Genomic DNA, 10348 nt, shown 5'->3' on the forward strand with positions numbered 1-10348 from the left:
TTTCACAAGGGGCTGGAGTCACGGGGCCCCAAGGAGAGGAATTCCTGTGGGCCTGAGCCCTTGCAGCCGCATTCCAGAATCACCAATCAGCGAAGAGCGCCTGCGGCTTGAGTAACTGTCCCCTTGACCCGGTCCCCAGGATTCCTGCCTAGAGCACAGTTGGCACTCAGGTTTGAGTAAAGAAAAGGGGAATGTATGTATGGCAGACTGCAGCCCTGAGGGGCAGTCACGTCCTGCAGCCACACACACACACACACACACACACACCCGCCGTGCTCTACTCCAGGAAAATTACGGAACTCAAGGTCTAGGGTAGGCTCCCCCCTCCTCCTCGGAAGAGACCCACAGCAGGAACTGGGAAGCCAGGCTCCCTGATGACTAGAAGATGGTGGAAGAGAAGGAAGGTTCCGTTTTTTCTCTCCGAGCCATCCCAACCAGCCATACATAAGCAGACCCATAGATTTGTAACTGATTTTTGTCCTGGTTTTCCTTGTCTACTGGGGGCATTCAGGAAAACATTTTTAAATAACTAAAACACTGCAAAAGTTTATTCTGTTTTTTAAAGACTTATTTATTTGAAAGGTGGAATTAGAGAAAGAGTGAGAGCTCTCCCATGTGCTGGTTCACTCCCTAAATGACTGCATCGGCTGGGCCTGGGGCTGGGGCTGTGGCTACAAAATGATCAGGCCAAAGCCAGGAGCCTGGAACTCCCATGTGGCTGGCAAGGGTCCATGCACTGGGGCCATCTTCCACTGCTTTCCCAGGCACATTAGCAGGGAGCTGGATCAGAAGTAGAGCACCCGGGACTCGAACCAGCACTCATATGGGATGCCGGTTTCACAGGTGGCAGCTTAACCAACTACTCCACAACACTGGCTGCTATGAGATTATTTTAAAATATCTAAAAGATAGGGTTGGCTCCTGCCTTCGCTACAGCTACACATAAGTCATCCCATCCAATCCCCCATGATAACCTATGCCCCAGCGTAGAAACTTGAAACCCATTTCACGGATGAAGAAACAACGGGAGCAGAGACTTGCTCATGGCATAGTCAGGACGCAACAGAGGTCTGGCTCAGCCCAGCCTCCACTTACAATAGGCAAAGTGAGCGGAGTGTGTCAGGCACTCAACTGAGTACCTATACACATTTCTCACTTATATTTACAACATCCCTATGAGGAAGGCGCTACTAACAAGTCCATTTGCCGGATGAGAAAAGCGAGGTTTGGAAAGGGTGGCTGATTTGTCCAAAGTCACACAGCTAATGAGTGGCAATGAGACTATGATTCAGTCCCAGGCCTGTCTGAAATCCTGGAGCCTGCCCCCACATCCACTCTGTTTCGTAGCTGTTTTGTTCTGTCTGCTGCCTGGAAGCCCTGCCCGGGTCCCTGTAAATCGGTGCGCGGTCTCCCTGCCCTGTCTCGCTCGCCCTGCCCCTGCTCATGGGCTTCAGGCACGCTGGTGGTTTTTCAGTCAGCCAATCAGACCCAGCTCCTCCTCACCTCAGAGCCTTTGCATGCGTCCCGCCCCTGCACTGGAAAGCTCCCCCCCAGACCCTCCTGTTGGTGCCACCCTAGTTCCTCTTCCCCATCTCGGTTTCAATATCCCCTCCTTCTCGAAACCTTCTGACTCTACTGAAAATGGGTCCCGCCCATTCCCTCGCGCAGGCTCCTCTTCCTCCCATGGTGCCACTCAAAACCACTCACCGAAGTTTTCATGTGATTTGGTTTCTCTCTTTAGTTAGAACGCAAGGCCTATGAGGGCAGAAGTTTGTCTGTCCGGGTCACTGACAAATCCCCAGGACCCAAAACATGCCAGGAATTAATAGGTGGGCCTATTTTTCTGTCTGCAAGACTGGGTTCCCCACAGGCTGGGATCCTGTCTTTATTTCTGTATTCACAGTGTTTGCCTCCTGCCAGGCATACAGCTGGCGCTCAGCAAGCACCTGGTTGAAGGTATTGTTTGTAAAATGCAGTGGGCTTCCCACAGACTGGCTATTGTTATCTTCACTTTGAAGAAACTGGGACTGGCATTGCAGCGCAGCAGGTTAAGCCACCACTTGCCATACCAACATCCCCCCTCACAGTGCTGGTTCGAGTCCTGGCTGCTCCGCTTCCAATGCAGCACCTTGCTAATGTGCCTGAGAAGGCAGTGGATGATGGCCCAAGTTCTTAAGTCCCTGCCATCCTTGTGGGAGAACTGGATGGAATCTCCTGCTCCTGGCTTGGGCCTGACCCAGGCCTGGCTGTTGCAGTCATTAACGGAGTGAACCAGCATAGGGAAGACTCGCTCTCGCTCTTGTTCTCGCTCTCTCCCTCTCTCCAGTGGCATGCCCTTCAAATAAATAAATCTCTTTTAAAAAGGAAATTAACAGGTGTTCAGGAACTATTTGCTAGATCATCATCATCAGAATCTGTGGCTTGCCTATAGAAAAGAGCTAGTGGTTTCCAAGCCCAAGCTGGGCACTCTTCTGTGTTTAAAGAAGCTCCAGTCCTCAGCTTCTGCTGCTCCGAGAGGTAAGATAGCACAGCAAGGGCAGGCCGCCATCCCCTGAGGGAAGTCTGCTCAAAGGCGTGCACCCACAGATCACCCACTCCAGAGACCGCGGGCCACCCAGCAGCCCTGTCTGTGGCTTCCTTAGCAAACCCTGCTTCTCTGCAGAGAGGGGGATGACACAGGAGCGACACAGATCTGCTCTCCAGAACCTGCTGCCTGCTGGGCCCAGCTGGACGCCATCATGTTCATTGGATGATGCTACCTTGTCTATTAGCCCAGAACACGAGACTCAGCTTCACAGGAGTGAAATGGTTTGCCATGAGCGGCACAGCTGATAAATAGGAGAGTCACTTACTCCCTGTTTAGCATCCTTCCGTAGCTCCCTAGGACCTTGGAAATGAGCTCTGAAGTCCTCAGCAGAGTATCTCTGGTGCCCTAGGATGAGCAAGGCTCTTGGGAACATTGTCCTTCCCCGTGCAGAACTGGAGGCAATTCCTGGAGTAGATGCACTACTCTTTTTATTGCTTAAAGATTTTTATTTATTTATTCTAAGGTCAGAGTTACACATAGATAGGAAGAGACAGAAAGAGGTCTTCCATCCGCTGGTTCACCCCCCAAATGGCTGCAATGGCTGGAAGTGGGCCAGGCAACAGCCAGGAGTCAGGGGCGTCTTCTGGGTCTCCTATGTTGGTGCCCAGGCCCAAGGACTTGGGCCATCTTCTGCTGCTTTCCAGGCACATTAGCAGGGAGCTGGATGGGAAATGGAGAGGCCAGGACATGAACCGGCGCCCATATGGGATGTCGGCACCACAGAAAGCAGCTTTACCCACTACGCCACAGCGCTGTCCCAGATGGGCTATTCTCAAGTCCATGCTATGGCACAAGCTTTCCCTGCCCATTACTTGTCCTTTGCAAGCCACAGAAACAAGCAAACAAACAAAAAAAGACATCCCCTTCTAAGGATCCAACGCCAAAACAAAAACAAAAACAAAAACATGGGCAAAGATGCTTAGTCAAAAGTAGTCCTTATAACTTGAGCCATCCTCCACTGCACTCCCTGGCCACAGCAGAGAGCTGGCCTGGAAGAGGGGCAACCGGGACAGAATCCGGTGCCCCGACCGGGACTAGAACCCGGTGTGCCGGCGCCGCAAGGCGGAGGATTAGCCTAGTGAGCCGCGGCGCCGGCCTTTGATATTCCTTTAATTTAGATACACACATTGAATGTAGACATTTAGATACAAATGAAAATTTTCTTTGCGTTCCTTTTGAACTAATAAAGCTTACCTATAATAGATTTCATCTTAGGTTATAATATATATAATTTTTGGACAAGTATTTTCTATGAACACGTTGTAGTGAGAGAGAGACCCTAGGAAAATCAGAGAAGTATTACTAGGATTGAAAAAAACTGGTTATTCTCAGAAAGTGGCTTTGAGAAACCAACAGTTTATTTGTGGCTAATTTAGGAAATTTGATATTGCTTCTGAAGCATACCATCTGCCTAGAGCATGGGGTAGCACATATTTTATAGAACTCAGAATTATCCAAGTTATGCTTTAAAGTTCACAGAAGTGAGGTAAATCTGTGATTTCTAAAATTAAAATTCATGTATACACAACACAAATGAACTGTCCAACCAAGTTAGTCACACATTTGAGGGCTTCCTCAAGATGGTTGACAATACAAGGACATCCAAGGAGAATATAATTTTCAAACTTCTGGAATGTTCAAAATAGATTTGCTCAATTGATCTAAGGATGTTGTATTAATCTGCATTACTCCTCTTCTGTTTACCTCTTACATCCTTCCACATCTAGACATTCACAATGGAAATAAAAGAATTAAGATGTAAAAAAAAAAAAAAAAAAAGTAGTCCTTATATATAATTTGTGCCAGTAAAAAGTTACAATCTAAAAGCCGGCGCCGTGGCTCAATAGGCTAATCCTCCACCTTGCGGCGCCGGCACACCGGGTTCTAGTCCCGGTTGGGGCGCCGGATTCTGTCCCGGTTGCCCCTCTTCCAGGCCAGCTCTCTGCTATGGCCAGGGAGTGCAGTGGAGGATGGCCCAAGTGCTTGGGCCCTGCACCCCATGGGAGACCAGGAAAAGCACCTGGATCCTGGCTCCTGCCATCGGATCAGCACGGTGCGCCGGCTGCAGCGGCGGCCATTGGAGGGTGAACCAGCGGCAAAGGAAGACCTTTCTCTCTCTGTCTCTCTCTCTCACTGTCCACTCTGCCTGTCAAAAAAAAAAAAAAAAAAGTTACAATCTAAGCACTCAAATAATACGGGAAAGTGTTTAGAAATTATAGTATCTCCTGATGTAGGGTGCACATTTGGGTTCCTTCCTCTCCCCTCCTCTCCTTTCCTGAGCTGCCAGCAAAGCTTTGTGAGCACGTCTCTGGATGAGTGAGCCTCACCTGGAGCCAGGAGAACAGCTGGGACTACTCACTGGGCACTGTGATGGACGGACGCAGCTTCTACAACCATGACTCAGCTGTTGGCAGCATGGCAGATAGGATGCTGAGCAAGGCTGCACGGGTCTCTGTGTGGTGCTGGGTACAGCCTGCTACCCAGCAGGGAACAGAGAAACTGTGCACTTGCCAGCACGGTGAGCACCTTGCCCCGTGCTCAGCCTGTGAAGGGTTCTACACAAAGAGTGACACCAGGCTAAATACCATCAGTACACCAGTGTGGTTTCTTTTTCCTTCTGATGAATTTTTAAAAATATTTATTTATTTATTTATTTGACAGACAGAGAAGGAGCTCCAATCTGCTGGTTCATTCCCAAAATGCCCAGTTGCCAGGGCTGGGCCACCCCAAAGCCAGGAGCTATGAGCCCAATCCGGTGCCCCCCGTGGGTGGTGGGATCCCAGGTACTTGAGTCATCACTGCTGCCTCGCAGGGTGCACATTAGCAGGAAGCTGGAGTCAGGTGTTGAACCAGAGCACTCCACACAGGATATAGGCATCCCAACTGCCAGGCCAAATGCCTGTCCAATATGTAATTTTATACACGAAAATTAATGCATTTGAAAGTGCTTCCAAAAATTACAGTACTCAAGAAATGCTATTCTGCTCATCAGGGTTATGTTGCAACAATGTAGCCCTCAAATTCCAGGGTTCTTTCTCGCCAAGTGGCTAGTCCAGAGAGAATCTTCTTACTCAGGACGTGGTTTTCCTCCACACCATGGGTCAGGGACCCAGGTTCCTTCCAGCTGTGTCTCGTCCATCCCTGGAGCCCGAGCCTTCACAAGGGGAGCAAAATATGGAAAAATAGCCCCTTGCTACCTTGGCCTACAAGTGACACACATTGACCAGTCACATGGTTCTAACCTGAGTGCAGCAGGGGCCAGGAATGTAACCCTAGCCAACTCCTGCTCTGTGGCGCAGCCACCAGCCCAACGGAGTTAGGGACCACTGGGTACCAGGGTTTGCTGGAGAAGTAGGAAAAACGCCCAGTGCCGCTTCATTAGTAGAACGATCTCTTCCAATGTCAGCATTTTGTACATTGACATGCACCTCTGACCTGGTGGCGAACCTGAATGCTGCTTCCTCCTCATTCCAGAAGCCACACTGAATCAGGCCTCCACCCCCACTCCTCTTTTTTTATAAGTTTCTTTTTGTTTTTTTGTTTTGTTTTGTTTTGACAGGCAGAGTGGGCAGTGAGAGAGAGAGACAGAGAGAAAGGTCTTCCATTGCCGTTGGTTCACCCTCCAATGGCCACCGTGGCCGGCATGCTGCGGCCAGCGCGCCGCGCTGATCCGATGGCAGGAGCCAGGTACTTCTCCTGGTCTCCCATGGGGTTCAGGGCCCAAGCACCTGGGCCATCCTCCACTGCACTCCCTGGCCACAGCAGAGAGCTGGCCTGGAAGAGGGGCAACTGGGACAGAATCCGGCGCCCCGACTGGGACTAGAACCCAGTGTGCCGGCGCCGCAAGGCGGAGGATTAGCCCAGTGAGCCGCGGCGCCGGCCCCCACTCCTCTTGATGCGGGGGAACGAGGCAGGCAGTTAGACAGGTGAGCTGGAATTTCCACCAGCTCTGCGGAGTAACTTTATCCCCTCACCTGTCAATCTAATCCACCTGTCTTCCCAGGATGCACCTGTGTCTCATCTGGGACCAGGAAGAAGGAGGCACTATCGTAACCACATACAAGTTAAATTCCATGTGGAGGCACCATAAAAAAAAAAAAAAAAAAAAAAAATCCCAGGAAGCTTCACAGATGCTGAGACTAAACCAGGCTTTTTATTCAAGTCAGGTACCACCTGCTGTGTCCAAAGACACTGATAAAGCGGGAGAGGCCCTCCTTTGCCCTCAGCGGTGCCTGGGGGTCCTTCTCCAGCTTCTCTCTCCTCATAGGCAGCTCTCTAGCCCACTCATGACAGGTGCTCTCCGCCTGGGAGCGTGAATCATGTTCACTCTCTTAGATAAATCCCATTCCCACTTGTGCACTCTGTGAGCCTCCGCTTTGAATCCTGTGTAAGAACCTGGGGCAAAGAGGAAGGAGCCCAGGCTCGGACCACTCGGATGGGATGGCCGTTCCGGCTCTGCGCGTTTCCCCTTCACGTCCGGCCATGACACCGTCTCACTAAGCCGCTCTGGCTCGGGCCCCAGCCCTTGGTGCAGTCAGCTCTCACAGGAGAAGCAGAGCTACTTCCACCGTATGCATGTGGTTAATGAGACACAGTCAGAACTGCCTGCGACCCCTCTTCCTGGAGAGAAGCTACAGGCATGGCAGGTACTTGGAGCTTTATGGACCTAACAGTGCAGACAGTCGTTAAGAAGCCGTATGAGGGGGCCCGGCTTGTGGCATAGCAGGTGAAGCAGCCACCTGTAACATCTGCCAGCATCCCATATGGTTATCCAGCTCCCTGCTAATGGCCTGGGAATCCACGGGAGGATGGCCCAAGTGCTTGGGTCCCTGCACCCTTGTGGGAGACCTGGAAGAAGCTCCTGGCTCCTGCCCAGGCTGTTGCAGCCATTTGGAGAGTGAACGAGTGGATAGAAAACATCTTTCTCTCTCTCTCTCTCTCACTCTGACTTCCAAATAAATAAACGAAACCTTTAAAGCACAGGAAGCAGGGGCAGTGTCCATGCTGCTGAGCACCTCCCCACTGTGTCCTCCACGCTCGGTGTTTCCGAACTCAGCTCCCCTGTGCAGCTGCACCCGCCAGCGCCTCCAAGTCCGCACAGTCCTAGCAGCGAGCTGCAGAAGCGAGGCCTGAACAGTGACGTGAGTGGAAAAGGAAGAGTGGGTGAACGAATAGTTCATGCGTTTACAAATGATTTTATTTTCTTTCTGAAACTGCTACATTGTCCAAGCCTTCTACAATCAGATCATAAGAATTTATAGGTTGAAATGTCACAATAACTGTTAGTTTTTAAATTTCTAGCAAACGTTGCCTTTTCCAGAAATCATTCTGTGATCTGTCCAAAGGGACCTGGAAGCCCCTCCTCAACATTCTAGCACTGACAGGATCCTCCGCCACTCACTAATCACACGGGATTTTACCTGGGGCTCTTTGAAGGGAGAGACTGATTTTCTTTTTTCTTAAAGATTTATTTATTTACTTACTTTGAAAGGCAGAGTTAGAGAGACAGAGAGATCTTCCATCTGCTGGTTCACACTCCCAAATGGCTGCAATGACTAGGACTGGCCAAAGCCAGGAGCCAGGAGCTTCTTCCAGGTCTCCCACATGGAGCACTTGGGCCATCTTCTGTTGCTTTCCCAGGTGCGTTGGCAGGGAGCTGTCTGGGAAGCGGGGCAGCTGGGACTCCAACCAGCGTTCTTATGAGACACGAGCACTGCAGGCCTTGGTTTAATCTGTGCTACAACACCAACCCCAGCACTGATTCTTTAACTGCTGAATCCCCATAGCCTGAAATAGACTGAGTATTCCTAAAGGTTTGTGGACCAAATGAAGAAACCAAATGAACAGGAGTATACAAACTTAGTCATTCTCATTCCAAATTCAGGGACTGGTGGCTGTGACCTGGGGCCTGGGGAGCAGCATTCGGGAGCATCTTGCTGAGCTGCCCATGAGGAGTCAGCACTAAGGTTGCCGGAACACAGGGGCAGTGAGGGCTCCAAACCAAGCTGGGTGTTTCTGACAGCAGCCAAGATGAGTCACGTGGCGTCGCTTGGAGGATTCCCCGACCTGGTTCATTCCTCTCAGATCACTCACTCCTCCCAGAACTTCCCCTGGGAACAAAGAAAAAACCCAGGATTTGGGACCAAGCTCTTTTCCACCAACAGCTGCCAGTAGTTAGCATGGAACCCTAAGGGATAATTAAAATAAATGGGGGTCACTGCTAGGAAACACTTAGGTTTTCTCTAAATTCTTTCTAGAAATTTCTCCTGAAGAACTTTCAGGCCCAAGCAAGCCCAGTCAAGCAGCAAAAAGGAGGCTTGGAAACTTAGGTGGCTGGCAATACCAACCACAACCGAAACCCCACTGTTCAACAAGCGAAGCCACACACCAGGAGGGGCGAGTGAATCCCGCCCTTGTTCAACAACAGGGATTGAACCGCCTCTGCAGCAGGCAAGCCAAACAGCACCCGCGGGCGGGCGGGCGCCGGAGACCCCAGGCCTGATCAGAACGGCCAGGGCCGAGTGCCATCAGCTACAGCACTGCCCGCGCTCCTGGCTACAGCAACATTCGGAAAGCAATTCCCAGACCCGAAGGTTCCCTCCGGTGCGGAGCCAGCGTGCCCCACCCGCAGAGGGACTGCAGGCTCTGACTTCCACTCACCGCCTTCTAAACTCAAACCCGAAAGGAAGGGCAGGGCCCAGGGCGGGGATGTCCTGAAACACTCCAGAGTAGGCGCATTCCTACTGCAAGGTTCACGCCAGGGCCCTCTCTCTCTGGGGGCAGGGAGGCCGCGGCGAGGCGCGCTGCAGACCGAGCAGAGGCGTGTGTGTGTGCCGCGGGTGTGAGTGTGCACCCTGCGGGTGTGTCGGGAGGTGGGACGGGGTGGGGGGGCAGGAAGAGGAGGAGGAGACACCGACCGCCAGCCCAGGCTCCTCCCGCTCGCGCGCGGGCCCCGCGCCTCCGCCCCCCCCGGCGCCCGGCCCACGTACAAAGGCGCCTAGCCCGCGGCTCCCCTCACCGCCCGCGACCCAGCTCGCCCAGCTTCCCCGCCGCGGCTCCCGGCCCAGGTGAGTCCCGCTCGGCGCCGCGCGCCCGCCCCTCCCGGGCCGTCGCCAGCCCGGATGTGGCCCCCAGGGGAGCCCCCCAAGTGGCGGCGCGGGGAGTCCGGGCACGATGGGGGGCTTGTGCTGGGGAGCGGCGGTGGGGATCCGCTTCTCCGCGCTCGGCTGCGCGCCACACCCAGGCGAGGGTGTGGGCGCGGGAGGAGGGGGTGCTTGCGCTTTACCGCGGGACCTCGGTGTTGGGGATCCCGGACCTCCGACCTCCTCCCTTGTGTGTCCCGCTCTCTGCTTCCACTTTTCCTGCTTTCCCACTAGTCTCCCGAGTTATCTCAACTCCGCTTCTCGCCCCTGTTCTGGCGGGCGAGTGTCGGTGTGGGTTTCGGCTGCGGGTTGAGCTCCGTCCCGCTGTTCGGGGCCTCCTCCCGGCGGGCTGGGCAGCTGGAGGATTCCCTTCCTGAGGGAAACCCTTCCCCGCCCCTCGCCTGCCCCTGTGCTGCGGCCGGCCTTCCTGTTTGCCAGCCCGACGGCAAGGGTCGTCCTGCGGAGAGAACAGGGATCTCTGCTTCCCTGATAAATCAGTGTTGCTGGGGGTTGGAACGGAGAGGCTGGGGCAGGCACGGGGCAGACTACATGGAGTTCCCTTCTTGCTATCTTCTTAGATAGGTGAGCCCAGAAAGAGACGGGAAGGAAGGGAGAGCAG

General features: G+C 53.0%; 1 long non-coding RNA gene across 1 annotated transcript; it reads right to left on the reverse strand.

The window, feature by feature from the left end:
- Nucleotides 1-7762: 7762 nt before the first annotated feature.
- On the reverse strand, nt 7763-9430 carry LOC108177673 (uncharacterized). Its single transcript, XR_001794436.3, has 2 exons — nt 9248-9430; nt 7763-8697 (listed from the first exon to the last, which is right to left on the reverse strand). It is a non-coding gene; the product is annotated as an uncharacterized lncRNA (long non-coding RNA).
- Between the last annotated feature and the right edge of the window lie 918 nt (nt 9431-10348).

Source organism: Oryctolagus cuniculus, chromosome 7, assembly GCF_964237555.1.
Source record: "Oryctolagus cuniculus chromosome 7, mOryCun1.1, whole genome shotgun sequence".
Taxonomy (NCBI): domain Eukaryota; kingdom Metazoa; phylum Chordata; class Mammalia; order Lagomorpha; family Leporidae; genus Oryctolagus; species Oryctolagus cuniculus.